This window comes from Zonotrichia leucophrys, unplaced genomic scaffold (assembly GCF_028769735.1).
Source record: "Zonotrichia leucophrys gambelii isolate GWCS_2022_RI unplaced genomic scaffold, RI_Zleu_2.0 Scaffold_105_152488, whole genome shotgun sequence".
NCBI classification, from domain to species: Eukaryota; Metazoa; Chordata; class Aves; order Passeriformes; family Passerellidae; genus Zonotrichia; species Zonotrichia leucophrys.
The window spans coordinates 61,101-77,411 of NW_026992310.1; the positions used below are offsets into that span (position 1 = coordinate 61,101).

The following is a 16,311-nucleotide window of genomic DNA, read 5'->3' on the forward strand; positions in this document are numbered from 1 at the left end:
AGGATGTTCCACAGGATCCACCCCAGAGACTGACAGGTGACAAGGGCCCAGGACTGTGTGACCAGGACATCCAGGACGGGGATTATCCAGGTCACTGTGGCCTGGTTTGGGTGGCCCAGGGCAGGAAAGATGTCTGGCAGCTGAAGCATGGTCTGGGAAGGGCCTCCAAGTTGGGGCTGGAGCCCTTGGGCTGTGAGCAGAGGCTGAGGGAGCTGGGCTGGTCCAGCCTGGAGCAGGGAAGGCTGAGGGGCTCCTCATGCCAGCCTGGCAGTGCCAGCGAGGAGGGGATGGAGAACACAGAGCCAGGCTCTTCACAGGGGGCTGGGAGGAGACAAAAGCTAATGGGTGGAAGGGGAAAGAGGGGAGATCAGCCAGGACAGGAGGAGATGAAATGAGTCAGGCTGGTTTCAGCATTTACCCAACACCAAAAGCAGCCTGACTTCCCTTCTCCATCCACCACTGACAACTCTGCAAATCAGGAATTGTTTGAGCTGTTTTGCACCCACTCCAGCATGAGCATCCTGATACAAGAAGTTAATTGTGTTTATATCTATCACAGAACCACGTTATGAGACCAGGGCAGGACGTGGCCCTTGGCCTTGGCGAACCTCATCCCATTGTCCTGGGTCCATGGATGGCTCCAGCCTGTCTAGATCCCTCTGCAGAGCTTCCTGCCCTCCAGCACAGCCACACTCCCACCCAGCTTGGGCTCACCTGGGAACTGACTGAGGGTGTCCTCGATGGCCTCATCCAGATCAGCAATAAAGAGATTTCACTGACCTGGCCCCAATCCTGAGCCCTGGGGACACCCCTGGATGTGACTCCATTCCTCAGCTGCTCTGACTGCCAGGGTTGGATGAGGGAAATGGTGGTGTGGTAAATGAATATGATTCATGCCATCAATGGTAAGTATATCGATATTTTAGAAAAAGTAATGGAGCAAAGGATATTTAATTAGTGTCACAAAACAGATGTTCATGAAAAAATAGGATACAGGATGTACTTTGAGATAAGTAAAATTCCAAAACAGAATAGGCCCGGGAATAGACAATCGGCCTTGAAATGGACAAAATTGGGATGATTCCAGATATCTATGAAATAATCAGGCTTTTTTTTAGTATAATGCTGGCTTCTATAACACAAGACTTGGGGCGCATGTGCAACCTGTGGAGTTGTTCAAAGAACAGTGACAATGAGGAGAAGCCCTTGTCAGGTGCAACCACCAAAGAGCCAAAAGACCCCTTATCAACAGTGGGAGCATGTGCTGTGCAGTGTGGTGATGTAGATTTCAAGAATCGAAAATAGGAAGAGATTTACAGGAAAATACTGATGAATATGTATTAACATACTGTATATAAGCTGTGTTTGGATTCCTTTGTTCCTCGTACGTGAGGCAGGGTGAAAAGCCCTCCCTGTACCCTGATCAATCGGTTTTGCTTACGCTTTATCAGAACCCTGCCAAATTTTTTTGTATCTGCTTGATTATATTTGATAGTATTATTTTATATAAAATTACTGCTCAATTAAAATAGCTACTAAATTCAACTTTGTTGTTTATTGAATTATTTAGAACTTCATTCATAACAGAAGGGAAGGGGTAGAGACAAAGTGTGATTGACTGTCAGCCATAAAAGTCTTGATTTTCATATCTATTCAGACAGCATGAGGAGGTACTGGGGGTCAGTATCAATTGGACATTGCTGATATCAATCTATAAACACGAAAAGAAAACAGGACAAAACAGTTCTCTCTGCATTGTTTTCAATACAGTATATTCACTTTGAATACATTTCTGAAATGTGTCTAATTAACAACAGAAGAATTGAAAACTTAGATTATTCCCATGGGCTTTTCTTGTTTGGGTGTTTTGAGCAAAAGTTTCTGAGCCTTTGCCACCGAATTCCTGAACTGAAAAGCTCAGCAAAGAAGAGGCTTCTGGAGTAGTAAAATTCATCAGCAACTTCCAAGTGGCTGAGGATCCATCCCCCATCAGAGCAGCAATGAACAGAAATGGGCACAGCTTTGTGGTAGCCCCAGCTCTGAGATGGGCCCTGGGCCTGGAGCAGGAGCAGCTCTTGAGGGCCCCAAGGCCGCAGCTCTTGTGCTGCCCTGGGCAGATGGGATGGCAGCAGGGGCTGCAGAGCTCTCAGCACCTCAGCCCGAGGGGAGCAGGGCAGCCAGGGAGCCTCCTTTGGCCTTGGCCAAGCACCTTCCCCCATGGTGGGGCTGAGTCCTGTGGCAGCTGCAGCTGCTGCTGTGCCCTTGCCAGGGGCTGAGGCCGTGGGGGCAGTGCCCAGAGAAGCCTGGCCTGAGCAGAGCTGTGGGGCCAGAGCCGGCTGGGCTGGGGAGAGGCCCTTGGTGCTGCCCAGAGCTCAGGGCAGCTGGCAGAGCTTGCAGGGAGCCGGGCTGGGCTCAGAGAGCCTGGCCCAGAAACCATCAGTGTCCGTGTCAGCCTGGCTGATCGTGCAGAGACCAAGAAGTGCAGCCCAGGGTCTTCAAGTTCTCTGGTTGGGAGCTGAGCTTGTGAGCCCCTGAGCCCTGCCAAGTGCTGGTGCTGCACCTCCAGCTCCAGAGATGTGATATATGGGAGCAGGGACAAATCATTCCTGCTGGATTGTTTCTTGTGTTTGCTTATACAGGTGACCTGGGGTCATATGTAGATGAGCTGTTTTGTTTCAGATAACTTGGGTAAAGTGATAAGAATAATATTTTTAGCTGAAAATAATACTTTACACATAATACACAATAAGAAAGAAAGGACACATAATCAGAAGAGCATCTGAGTTTTTAAGAGCGTGAGACTCATTGATGTCCCAGCAGTCAAACCTGTTCAAATACTTTCCTCAGGGCTTCCTTGAGATGAGAGGTGACCACCAGAGACCAAGGCCAGCCAGAGCTCTTTGTCCTGGCAGCTTTTGTCTGGGAGAACTCTTGTATACATCGAATTTTTGAGGGGAGTATCTATTTTGGCTGTGGGCACCTGGAAGGACAAATGGTTCTTTTCCATAGGAAGGAAAGCACTGGGCTCCAGTTCTCCAGTGACTGATGAGAGGCAGCCTTCAACATTCAAAGATCAGCTGGGCCTGTCAAGTGGGCCCTGGGTTGCCAAGCTAGCCAGATCTGTTCCATGTTCCCTTGGTTACATGGTACTCTGCAGTGTTGTTGTGGTGTGTTTTTAGCTTCCGGGTCCCTTCCTCAGGTGTGCCAATATTCCCTTCTCCCTTCCCCCTCGCCCCTTGCTGAGTGTGCCCTGTCAATCAGGTTTAACATTCCAGCAAGGCGTCGTGTGGTTGGTCATGCTCCTCAGGCCTGGGGGACATTGGCTCGTATAGGTGTCCCTAGTCCCTTGAGACCCTGCCCCTTTCACCTGGTTGGTAGCTCACCTGTCCCCTCCCCTTCCCCTGTCCCTGAGCTTAAAAGGCTAATCAGACCATGCGGCCGGGATTCTGTTGGAGCAGTTGCCCCGGTTCAGACCTCTGTAACCATGGAATAAACATCTGGAAACCCTCCAGCGGAATCCTCTCCTTTTTCTCTTCACCATCGCCAGAAGCTCTCTCTCCTGAGGTAAACGGAGTTCCTGACAAGCCTGGACTTGTTCAGTGCCCTGCTGCAATCTCCAGCAGCCAAGGTATCTCTGGGGTGAATAACACCACAGTGCCGCCTTTGGCCCAGCAGCGAGGGTCAGAACTGGCCCAGGCACCATCTAACTGGTAATATTGGGATTCATATTCCAATATTTTGGCATCCCTGGGTGGGCGAAGCGACTCCGCAGCCCGAGAACGGACTCGCAGTACCTCAGAGAAGCTTTTGGCAGCCGTGCATCCAGCTTGAAGGGCTTTGGTTGCATCGCCCTCAGCTAGAGACTTTGGGAATATTCCCAGAAGAAGTTTCGTGGACTGTTCGGCGCCTCTGGAAAGCCCAGCTCCATTGTGGTGAGCAGATTTTCCAGAGGAAGAAGAGGGTAGCCTCTCTTGCCCAGAGAGAGGTCCTTTCCTGGTGAGGAGACCTGCCTGCCTAGACCCAGCCACCTACAGCTTCCATTTCACGTGAGTATATCTGCTTTCGGTAGAGCAGAAGCTCAAAAACAGACTCTGCCGTGAGTTCTGTTCCTTTTTACTTTTGCATTTTTGGCTGCGCAGCCCCACAGACAGGAGCGTTCTAGCTTTAGCTTTCTGCCGCGTGTTTCACTGTCTTTTGGAATTCGCGCCGGAGCGGGATCGCTCTCTGCCCTTCCCCCCCGGCTCGGCAGCATGCTCGGCTCTCTACACGTGGTCAGGAGACTTTCTCTCTTTCTCGGTGCGGGGGAGGGGGGCTCTCTTTCCACGTGGCCGGGGGATCTCTCTCGGTGCGGGGTGGGGAGTGCTCTTTGCACACGCGGTGCAGGGGCCCCGGTTTCGGCTTGCCACGTGGAGTGGCTGCTCTCTCTGCTCCGCGAGGGGGGCTGCATTCCACGGCGGGGGAGGCTTTGTGTCTGCCTCGGTTCGGCAGGGCGTGCCCTGCTGCTGCTGCCCGGGAATTTTAAAAGCAGTATATACAGCTGCATTGTGAAGCTTTTGTCTGCTCGTTATCGCTTTCTATCTGTGTTTTTTTTTTTTGAAATTAGTAGCTGATTTTAGCTTTGTTTTTGGTCAGGCGGGATTAAGTACTTTGCCTTTTACATCTAACATGGGTTCCAAACTTAGCATTGTACATAAAGAAGTGTATTAGAATATTGTAAGCATTTTAGTCAAAGGTAATGTGAAATTATCTAAAGGAAAATTGAAACAGTTTATAAGATGGCTTTTTCTGCAGTTCCCAAACATGTCCCCTGAAGAAATCCACAATATTCAATTCTGGGATAAAGTTGGGAATGAATTGATAACCTCAGGACAATCTGGCAAATCACCCTCAGCTAAATTTGTGTTCTGGAGTTTACAAATTTGAACAGCATTGCTCAAACAAAAGGAAATGGAGAAAAGGCCAAATGTAAAGCCATGTACCTCTGCTCACCCTGTTTCTCCCTCTCCTAGCTCAAAAACCCCTAAACCTCTTTACCCAAAACTTGGTAGCTTTCCGGAGAGCAGTGATGTCCAAAATGGCCCCCAGTCCCTAGGGGGTCCGCAAAATGGTGGATGCCACGTGGCATCTTCCCAAACCTGGTCTTCTTCTTCCCAAAATTCTCTTAAGCATCCCAAAATTCCTGCCCCATCCCCCTCTCCTCCTGTTCCTCGTGACACCTTCCCCCCTCCCCCGCCTTTCCTGCAGTACCCTCAGCTCCGCCCCTCTACTCCTCCCAGGGGGCGGCTGCTGACGTGATGTCACCAGGCGTCCCCGCCCCCTGCCAGCCCCTTGACCCCGCCCCCTGTTCCAATGGTTTCCCTGCCCCTTGCTGGCTCCCTGTCCCCGCCCCCTCCCCGGGTTCCCACGGTGGGGACACACCCACTGCCTGTCCCCAAACCTGTAGCTGTGATCCCAATGCTTCTGATTCCAGGGATACAGAGCAGGGGACAGCAGACCCAATGCATGGTGCCATGTTGTCAGTAGCTCCTGTTACGTTTCAGCCTGCAGCTCAAGCCGGGGCAGCTCCAACTGCTAATTGGAGCTCCTTTGGATGACAATTGATTAAAGAGATCTGTAAATTTCATAAAGAATATGGTCCACACAGTCCATATTTCCGTGGCCTTTTAAATTCTGAATTGAGTAGGACTGTGGTAGTCCCACATGATTTAAAACAGCTTTTTTCCTGCCTCATGACCTCCACAGAATTCAAATTATGGGAATCAGCATTGAAACAACTGCTAAAAGATGCTCTCCCAGGCTTACAGGCTGGTCCAAACACAGCAAAAGACAGCAGTGGTAACCCTATCACCATTGAGCACCTCTGTGGTGAGGGCCAGTGGTCTTCTCCCTAAGTCCAAGCTACTGCAATTCCGGCAGAAACACTCGAGAAGGTAAAAGAAGCAGCTGAAAAAGCATTCTTTTCCCTCCAACCTGAGGGGCCTTTGGAGCCCTATAGTAAAATTTAACAGCTACCATCAGATTCTTTTTTGAAATTTGTAGAAAGGCTAACTAGAGCCATTGAAATACAGGTTAAAAAGGAAAATGCTAGGGAAGCAATTTTAGAGGAAATAGCGTTTACAAATGCAAATGAACAGTGTCGAGTGGCAATCCTGAGCCTTCCTATGGAACCTCCCCCTACACTAAAAGATATGCTTTTAGTCTGTAACAGGAAAGTGCCTCTGATGACTGTGGCTGAAGACACCAGACCAAGGCTGCTGCCAAGACCACCTCAGCGTGTCGCTGTTGCCAGCCCTGCACCTTTTTCCTCAGCACAGCAGTACCCTGGGCAGCAGCGGAGACCAGCAATGGTTGAGCCCACTAAACCATGCCTGCTTTGTAATAAGCTAGGACACTGGAGTAACCAGTGCCCCCTGAAAAAGGAATTTGATGAATTTAGAAATGGCAGGGGAGGAGAACTACAAGCCCTCCCTGGGGGTCAACAACAAAAAAACTGAAAATAAAGTGCCAGCCTGCCAGGCGTGCAGACATAAAAGGAGCAGGTCAAGAGAATAAGGGTAGCAAAACAAATCAAGTGCGCAATAATATTAACATTTGGGTAACTGAAGCAGGTGCTTCAAAGACCAAGTCTGCTGGTCCACTGTTGAAAGTGAAACAAAATAACCTTTGTTGTGATTTAAGTGATCCTGTATTAACCACATCTTCTGTCAATGAGCCTTACAGGTTGCAGCTGACAGAGTCACTCCACCTGAAGGACACTGACTGGCATTTTGTCTCTGTAAATCCTGAACAGAAGGGTACTTGGAACCAAATTCGTTGTAAGTACATCGTCATTGGGGACACCAAACACACACCACAAGAGATCAAAATTGCTCCGGGAATGACAACATCAGATCCCAAGCAATTTGTTCTCGGCCTGCACTGTTTCCACCCACCCCTGTTTCTTCCCAAGGGACAAATTGTTGCTCAAGCTATCCCTGTGCCATCTTTACCTGAAAATATCAAAAAACAAGGGCCCACAGTCACCCGGGTCCAAGTTATTGGGAAAGATAAACCGAAATTGTGGTGCAATGTCAGTGGGGGTGGGGAGTCTAAACGCATTGAGATGCTTGTAGACACAGGTGCAGACTGCACAGTGATTCCAGTACAAGACTGGCCAGCACATTGGCCTTTACAAAATGTTGCTGGTCACCTTCGAGGTGTAGGAGGTCTGCAATTGGCAAGACAATCCAAAAGCATTATTCAATTCGAGGGTCCAAACGGACAATTGGCAAATATCCGTCCATTTGTGTTAGATTATTCAGAACCTTTGTTAGGGAGAGATTTAATGGCCCAGTGGGGTGTCACAATTAATATTCCAGACTCTCCACAGCATTTTTGTGCAGCAGTCATTGAACAACAGCGCCCCACCCAAAAACTGAAGTGGAAAACAGACAAACCAGTTGATGTGAAACAGTGGCCACTCAGTAAACAAAAAATAAAGGTGCTTGAGGAACTAGTAGAAGAGCAACTAAGAAAGGGCCACATTGTGGAGATCATGTCCCCATGGAACTCTCCAGTGTTTGTCATCCAAAAAGCTGACAAAAAGAGGTGGCGACTCCTCTGTGACCTCCGACAAATTAACAATGTAATTGAAGATATGGGTTCTCCCCAACCTGGTATGCCATCCCCAACAATGCTTCCCCAAGATTGGAAATTAGCTGTTATTGATATTAAAGATTGTTTTTTCCAAATCCCATTGCACCCTGACGATGCACCGCGTTTTGCATTCTCAGTCCCTTCTATCAATTTAGAAGCTCCTATGAAAAGGTACCATTGGACCGTTCTTCCTCAGGGATTAAAGGTATCTCCAGCTATCTGCCAGTGGTATGTCTCTTCCCTGCTTTCTCCAATGCGTGCAGCCACAGAGAAGGCCATCATCTATCATTATATGGATGATATCCTTGTGTGTGCCCCCAATGATGATTTACTCACACATGCGCTTGACCTAACGATCGATGCATTGATTGTTGCAGGGTTCGAGCTCCAGGAAAAGAAAATTCAAAAGATGCCACCTTGGAAGTATTTGGGCTTAGAAATTGGAAACAGGACCATTTTTCCTCAAAAACTAGAAATCAATCCAAGGATCAAGACCCTTGCGGATGTCCACAAGTTGTGTGGGTCTTTGAATTGGGTAAGACCATGGCTTGGTCTGACTAATGAAGTCCTTGCCCCTCTTTTCAATTTATTGAAAGGGGGAGAGGACCCAGGTGCTCCTAGGTCTATTACCCCAGAGGCACGGAAAGCTCTAGAAAAGGTTCAGATTGCAATGTCCACAAGACAGGCCCACCGATGCCGGCCTGACCTGCCATTCAAATTTATCATCCTAGGTAAGTTGCCACACCTCCATGGAATTATTTTCCAGTGGGAGGAAAAACAAACACCTAAGGCAAAGAACACACCAAAAAAGGACCGGGACCAGAGGGACTCTCTCTTGATCATAGAATGGGTTTTCCTCAGTCACAAAAGGTCCAAGAGACTGACAAAGCCTCAGGAGCTGTTAGCGGAACTGATCCGGAAAGCAAGGACCCGGATCAGGGAGTTAGCAGGATGTGATTTTAAGTGCATTCACATTCCAGTTGAGCTAAAATTAGGTCAAAATACTATGAAAATACTGGAACAATTGTTTCAAGAAAATGAAGTGTTGCAGTTTGATCTGGATTCCTACTCAGGACAATTTTCGGTAGCGCGGCCCGCTCACAAATTGTTTGAACAAGATGTTCAATTTACTTTAAAATTAAGAACTGCTCTAAGTAGGAGACCTTTAAAAAGGGCTCTAACTGTCTTTACAGATGCGTCCGGGAGGTCCCACAAGTCTGTTATGACTTGGAAGGATCCTCAAACCCAACAGTGGGAGACGGACATTGCTGAGGTGGAAGGTTCACCTCAGGTTGCTGAATTGGCTGCGGTTGTTAGGGCTTTTGAAAGGTTCTCAGAACCATTTAATCTGATTACAGACTCTGCATACGTGGCAGGAGTAGTATCCAGAGCAGATCAAGCAATACTGCAAGATGTATCTAACATCGCACTTTTTGAATTGTTTTCCAAACTGGTAAAGTTAGTCACTCACCGAGAGCAACCATTTTATGTGATGCATGTCAGGTCACACACTGACTTGCCAGGGTTTATCGCTGAAGGCAACAGAAGGGCAGATGCTCTTGCTGCACCTGCAGTGATGGCCACTCTCCCAAATGTTTTTGAACAGGCAAAAATCAGCCACCAGCTTTTCCACCAAAATGCACCTGGCCTGGTTTGCCAGTTTAACATCACTCGAGAACAGGCCAAAGCAATTGTGGCCACGTGCCCAAATTGCCAACAACATGCACTCCCTACAGTGAGTACAGGAGCAAACCCAAGGGGACTGAACAGTTGTGAACTGTGGCAAACAGATGTAACACACATACAGTCTTTTGGACTGCAGAAATATGTTCATGTTAGTGTAGATACCTTTTCTGGAGCGGTCTATGCTTCTGCCCACACAGGAGAATCATCTATTGATGCTATTAAGCACCTCTTACAGGCTTTTTCTTTCATGGGCATCCCCAAGGAGCTGAAAACTGATAATGGGCCTGCTTATAAATCCAAGGAATTCGGGAGCTTCCTGCAGCAATGGGGAGTAGAGCACAAAACTGGCATCCCCTACTCCCCTACAGGTCAAGCCATTGTAGAAAGAACTCACTGTGATATTAAAAAGGTCCTGGACCAGCAACAACAGGTTCTGAAGGTAGAACCTCCCCACATCCGGTTATCCAGGGCACTATTCACAATCAATTTTCTGAATTGTTCTTTTGACAGCCTGAACCCACCCATCCTACGCCACTTTGGGGGGAGCAGTCACAGGTTGATATAAGAAAAACCTCCGGTTTTAGTAAAGGACCCTGAGACTTGGAAAATGGTGGGACCTTACAAATTGGTTACTTGGGGACGTGGATACGCCTGTGTGTCCACCCCCTCTGGTTTAAGGTGGGTTCCTTCCAAATGGGTAAAGCCCTATGTTCCCAAGGTCTCAGAGAAATCTGCAGAAGCACCCCAGGTTGCTCACGCTGCCTGGAGAAGAAAACGCCGCACGCGTTCTCTGGAGGAAATTCCATTTAAGCCTTCTATCTGGAATAGTTTGTAATATATGTTTGTCTTAAGTTTCCTTTTACCGATTTAGATCCTGCTGTTCGTGTGCAGTCTCGAGACGCCATGAGACCGAGCCTGCTTCTCGTCCTACTTGCGATCATTTCTCCAGCGATCTCCTGGTTAGTCCCTCAGCCCAAAGCAAATGTATGGACCACTCTGGCCAGAGCCCTTGGACAAGATCACATATGCCTCTCCACCAAGACAGCCTCGGACCCCCTGTCAACTTGCCTGGTGGGAGTTCCTTTTAAATCCTCAGAATTCCCGAATGAAATGTGGAGTGCTTTAAATGAAGTTAACTTACTCGCACCTTCCCCTGGCCGTTACCCTGCTGACAATCCTTTGCTGTTTTGGCAGGAGTGGGCGAGAAAGTTACCAGTGTCAAAAAGAGAGCCACAAGAGTTCCATCTCTTAGGCTCCATGAATGCAACCTTTTGCATTCACTTTAAATTCAATTCCCGCTTACCATATCATGAAGCTAAACCAAACACCTATCCTAACCCTAGCAACCCACTCTACACAGACAAGAACTGGTGTGAAAATTCAGTCCTAGTTATGCACTCATCTGGTGGTGATTACAAGCCTCGTGAACTCCCAAAAGGTGTGTTTTTAATATGTGGAGACAGAGCATGGGCAGGTCTCCCTCCTCGTCTGCTCGGAGGTCCGTGTACATTTGGCAAGCTGAGCCTGTTAACACCAAATCGAACAAACCTAATACATTGGCAAACTAAAAACAACACACATACATTGGCTATCAAAAAAAGAGACCTAAGGCAATTAGACCCTGACTGTAATTCAGAAATTGTTCACTGGTCCAGACTAAAGGCCACTGCAATTACAGTCCTTCTGCCGTGGATCTCGGCAGCAAAAACTATGGGAGAATTAGGCCGATTGGAATGTTGGGTTGCAAAACAGGCAAACCTCACTTCTACTGCCCTGAGTGACCTCTTATCAGATGAGGAAATTACCAGGCAAGCCACCATTCAAAATAGGGCAGCCATAGACTATCTGCTCCTTCTGCACAACCATCGCTGTGAAGAATTTGAAGGACTCTGCTGTCTCGACTTGTCATCAAAGGCAGAGAATGTCCATGCCACAATTGACAAGATGAAAACTATGGTGAACGACATCAAGAGAGAAACTGACGACTGGCTGAGTGGACTTTTCAATGGCTGGGGACTCTCGGGCTGGTTGGGATCTATTCTGAAAACTGTAATTTTAGTGCTGTTCATTTTAGTTGTAGTTATTGTAGTTTTTAGCATTGTTTTTGGAGTAATCAGACGCATGGTTCTCAAGTTAATCTCAAGCTCATCTCCCCCTCCTGAGGTCTACCATTTGGAAGCCCTCAGTGCTCCAGTGGATGACCTAGAGGCCTCAGTGGAAAACACTGACCCTCCTGTAGAAGAAGAACTGATTTACCAACCATGGTTTGGCAATCATTGTGCACCATAAACACAGTCCTCTTCTTTTTAAACAAAACTAGGGGGAGATGTTGTGGTGTGTTGCAATATCCTGTTTTACCTTCTCCCTTCCCCCTCGCCCCTCGCTGAGTGTGCCCTGTCAATCAGGCTAACATACCAGCAAGGCGTCGTGTGATAGGTGTCCCTAGTCTCTTGAGACCCTGCCCCTTCACCTGGTTGGTGGCCCACCTGTCCCCTCCCCTTCCCCTGCCCTGGGTTTAAAATGTTAATGAGACCATGCGGCCTCCATTCTGTTAGCAGCAGTGGCCCAGTGCAGATATCTCTGTACCAATGGAATAAACATCTGGCAACCTTCTAGCAGAATCCGCTCCTTACTTCTCTTCACCATCGCCAGAAGCTCTCTCCTGAGGAGAACGGAGTCGTGTCTTGTGCCCCGCTGCACTCTGCCGCCAGCCAAGGTATCTCTGGGGTAAAACACCACAGTGCTGCCTATGGCCCAGCAGCGAAGGTCAGAACTGGCCTAGGCACCATCTAACTGGTTATATTGGGATACATATTCCAATAATCATAGAGCAGGTTGTGACATCACAGAACACATTCTGACATCACATTGTGGCTTTTTGACATCATAGAGTCTTTTGTGACATCACAGTACAACTGCCTGACATTCTTGGCTGACATCCCAGAGGTGGCTGTGTGACATCACAGGGGCAGTGCGACATCACAGGGTCAGTATGACATCACAGGGGCTGTGTGAGGTCACTGAAGAGGTCACTGTGCCCCAGCTCCCCTCACAGTTCCCCCCAGAGCAGTCCAACCCTGCTTGTGCACAGCGGGGTCCCCCCAGGTCCCCCAGCCCCGCAGCCTCCCCCAGAGAATGTTCCATGAGATCGACCCCAGAGCCTGACACGGGGACGGGGGGCCAGGGCCCTGGGGGTGGCACAGGGGGATAGGGACCCCCTGGCAGTGTCCCCGTGTCCCCCGTGGGGGAGCCTGGGCCAGGGCTCCTTCACCCTCTTAGGAACGAGGACTTGAGAGCGCAGAAAAATCCCTGGCAAGGGATCAGCAAAACCCAGATTTAATATTAAGGGACAGCAGTACAAAGTTCCTTGCCAAGAGTCACTCTGCTCCTGACTGGACACTTCCGGCACACCAAGGAAACAAAGCAACAACAAAACCAAACAAAATCCAGGCAGTCAAACCAGAAATGAACCAAGAAATGTCCCTCTGTGTGTGTGACACAAGGAGAGTGAGGGCAAGGATAAAAGGAATATAGCCTAAAGCTTAACTGGCCTCAAACTTAACAGGACTTAACTTACACCTTAAATGTAACCGATACCTTAAACATCAAAGTTTAGCAAAAGAATAGAACTTAACAGTATTTAACTTTACTTATAACCTATGATAGCAAAAGAATAGAACTTAACAGTATTTAACTTTACTTATAACCTATGACTTAGACATTTCAATGAGGAATAACACTTAACAATATTTAACTTATCTAATAACTTAAATTAAATGTAACAATTTTGCAAAAGATCAGCTCTTAGGAGAATCGAACTTAGCTTAGACCTCATGACTTAACCTCACTTACAGCTATCTGGATATCTGACTGACTCAGCTATCCAAGGCACTCAAACCCCTCAGAGAGCAGCATTTCTGCCACATTTCCCCAGCACAGGCACTCCTGTGTGCGCACAGACACAAAGAGTCAGTGCAAGGCACCTGTGAGCAATTCCCCAGTGGGCAGGAAATGCTCCCTGAGGATCCTTTGGCATCTCCCCAGCAAAGGACAAAGGGCCGAGCCTGGATTAGTGGGGGGATCGGCCCAGGCTCTCTGGTTGTTCAGGCTCCGTCGTTGTTGGGGATCCCCGAGTGCAGCAAATGGGAGAGTTCCCGGCTGGGAGAGGCCCCACTCAGAGGGAGTCGCTGGCCCAGGAGAGCTCCAAGGGCTCCTTTTGGAGCGCTGTTTGCAGGGCCCCAAGAGAGGCGGTTCAGTCACAGCAATGGTTCATCCTGGCCACACTTGGCACCAACAGCTTTCTTTGGCAGTGTGAGAACAGGGATCTTGTGCCACGGAGGGAACAAAAACAGTTCCCAGGGCTGCTCCTACAGGAACCAGGATCTGGTTGGGCAGCAGCAGTGCCTGGAGCAGACAGTGTATCTGATGAGCTGCAGAGGAGCTGAGCCCAGGGGATCCTGGCCAAGGCTGAGGCCCAAGGAGCATTTCTCAGCTGGCAGGGCAGCCTGAGAAGGGGAGGGGGTAATACAGCAGCACAGGGCCCATGGAACCAAGGGATGATTGTGACACTGGGGGCCCTGTGAGACCAAGGGACGATTGTGACACTGTGGGGCTTCATGGAATCATGGAGAGAACTGTGACATTGCTGGGCCTCATGCAACCAAGGGGACTGTACTGACCCTGTGTGACTCCATGAAATGCAGGGATCATTGCCACACTGAGACGCTCCATCAAATGAAGGATCCATTTGTGACACCACGGGGCCTCATGGAACGCTGGAGGCCATTGTGACACTTTGGGGTGCCATGGAACCAAGGGGTCATTGTGACACTACAAGGTTCAATAGAGCCAAAGGTCAATTGTGACATTGCAGGGCCTCATGGAACCATGGAGACACCATTAAAACACTTCACAGCCTCATAGAACCAAGGGGCCATTGTGACACTGTGGAGTGTCATGGAACCAAGGGGCCATTGTGACACTGAGGGGACTCATTGAGTCATGGAGACTGTTTTGACACTATGAGGGCTCATGGAATAAGCAAAGCATTGTGACACTGTGAGGCCGCATGGAACCAGTAAGATCATTGTGACCCTGAGGGTCCCCACAGAACCAAGAGGACCATTGTGACACTTTGGGGCCTCGTGAAACCAAGAGGCCTTTGTGACACTGCAGGGCTGCATGAAACCAAAGTGTCAGGGTGACACAGAGGGGTCTCCTGTCATCAATGGTCCACTGTGACACTGTGGAGCCAAAGGAGACCATTGTGATGCTGCAAACTCACCGGGTCCAAAAGTCCATTGTGACATTGCAGGCCTCATGGAACACAGGAGTCATGACATTGTAGGGGCCTGGGGAACCGCAGACACCACTGTGACACTGCAAGTCCTCATGGAATCATTTGGACCATTGTGACATTGCAGAGCCTTCTGGAACCTAGGGACCATTGTGACACTGTGGGACCGCGTTGAACCAAGTGTCCGTTGTGACACCAAAGGACTTCCTATAATCAAGGGACCATTGTCACACTGTAGGACCCTATGGAAACATGTCACCATTTTTGCACTGTGGGGCCTCATGAATCCAAGGTACCATTGTGGCTCTATAGGGCCCCAAAAAACCAAGGGAACACAGAGCAGGTCTGGCTGGTTTGGCCTCCCAGGAGCCACCTGACTGGTCCAGCTGACCTTGGCGTTTTGAGGGTCTCTTCTCTTCTGCTGCTGAAACACGGGGATTCCATGCTTTTTTTTGCCATGGAAAAGAACTCTCCTCCTCCTCCAGGCACCCAGGGCCAGAATTAGGATTTCACCTCCAAATTTCCTTATATCCAGATATTGTCCCCATAGGAATATGGCCAGGACAAGTCTGGCTGTGTGGTGGTTTGACCAGGAAGAAGTGGGAATTCTGGGATGCTGTGGTCAAACCAATGGATGTTCGGAGTTTGATACTGACACCTGGTGTAGCCAGTGGGGTTTGGACACACCTCCGAGAATACACAGGGGTTAAAAAGGGGGGCTCTGGCCCTGGGAGGTTCTCTTGGGACGTGGAGGCGAAGAAGTCAGATCTCCCTCCCCTGTCCAGCCGCTGCTGCTGGGCGGGGGAGGGGCAGCCACGTGGTAGGCCCTGGGCCTGGACAGAGATGGGAGGTGAGGAGGCCCTCGAGGATGGAAGGGTGGAAGATCCCAAGGAGGCAGCCCTCGGGCAGCCATTCCCCCCCCCCCCCCCCCCCCCCCCCAGGAGGGAGAGAGAGAGCCGGCGACACCGAATGTGATAGCAGCCGGCCCAGGAGGAGAAGGGGGGGGGGGGGGGGGGGGAAGAGTGCCCGGCCGGAGCAGCAGCGTGTGTGGGAGCGCCGCAGCTCCGGGACAGACAGAGACTGAAAGTTTTAACCCCTTTCTTTCATGATTGGGGCCTTGCAAAAATGCTAATCCTCCTCGAAGCTGAATAAGAAGGGAGATAAGAGATGAGATGAGACAAGGACCTGGCCCGAAGAACGTGGAGATGATTGAATGGGGAGAGATGATTTGGAGTGGCCTTTTGGCTGGACTTTTCTTGTGGCCATGGACTCAGTTTGTTCCTGTGACACAGAGACTGCACTTAGGGGGAAGCAGTGGCTCAGAACCAGGAGGGTTCATCGTGAGGACCCCCCGGCCCCAGGGGGTTGGAAAAATATGGGGGGGACAGATGTCCCAAAGCAGAGACTGTGCCTTTTTGGAGTGAGACAAGGCATCCTTGAAAGACAACCCTAAAAGCAGCTCTGGTCCATGCGCAGTGGTGAGAGCACTGGGCATGGAAGGAAGATGTCACAAGCGGCAAAAGGACTTTTTTCCGGGCGGTGCCGAAGTGACAGGGAAGCACACGAGGTTTCAGTGTGTTTCCAGGAGAAGCCTATGGAACAAGAAGGACTCCTTTCCTCTTCATGAACTGCAGTTTGAGTATACTAAAGTGTGGTGCCAGGCTGGGCAGTTGGTGATTTGGGAGAATGTATCG

General features: G+C 49.4%; 1 pseudogene; it reads left to right on the plus strand.

Annotated features, from left to right (window-relative positions):
- The window catches only part of LOC135460817 (uncharacterized), a 72,807-nt pseudogene that overhangs the window by 44,511 nt on the left and 11,985 nt on the right, over window positions 1-16,311 (plus strand).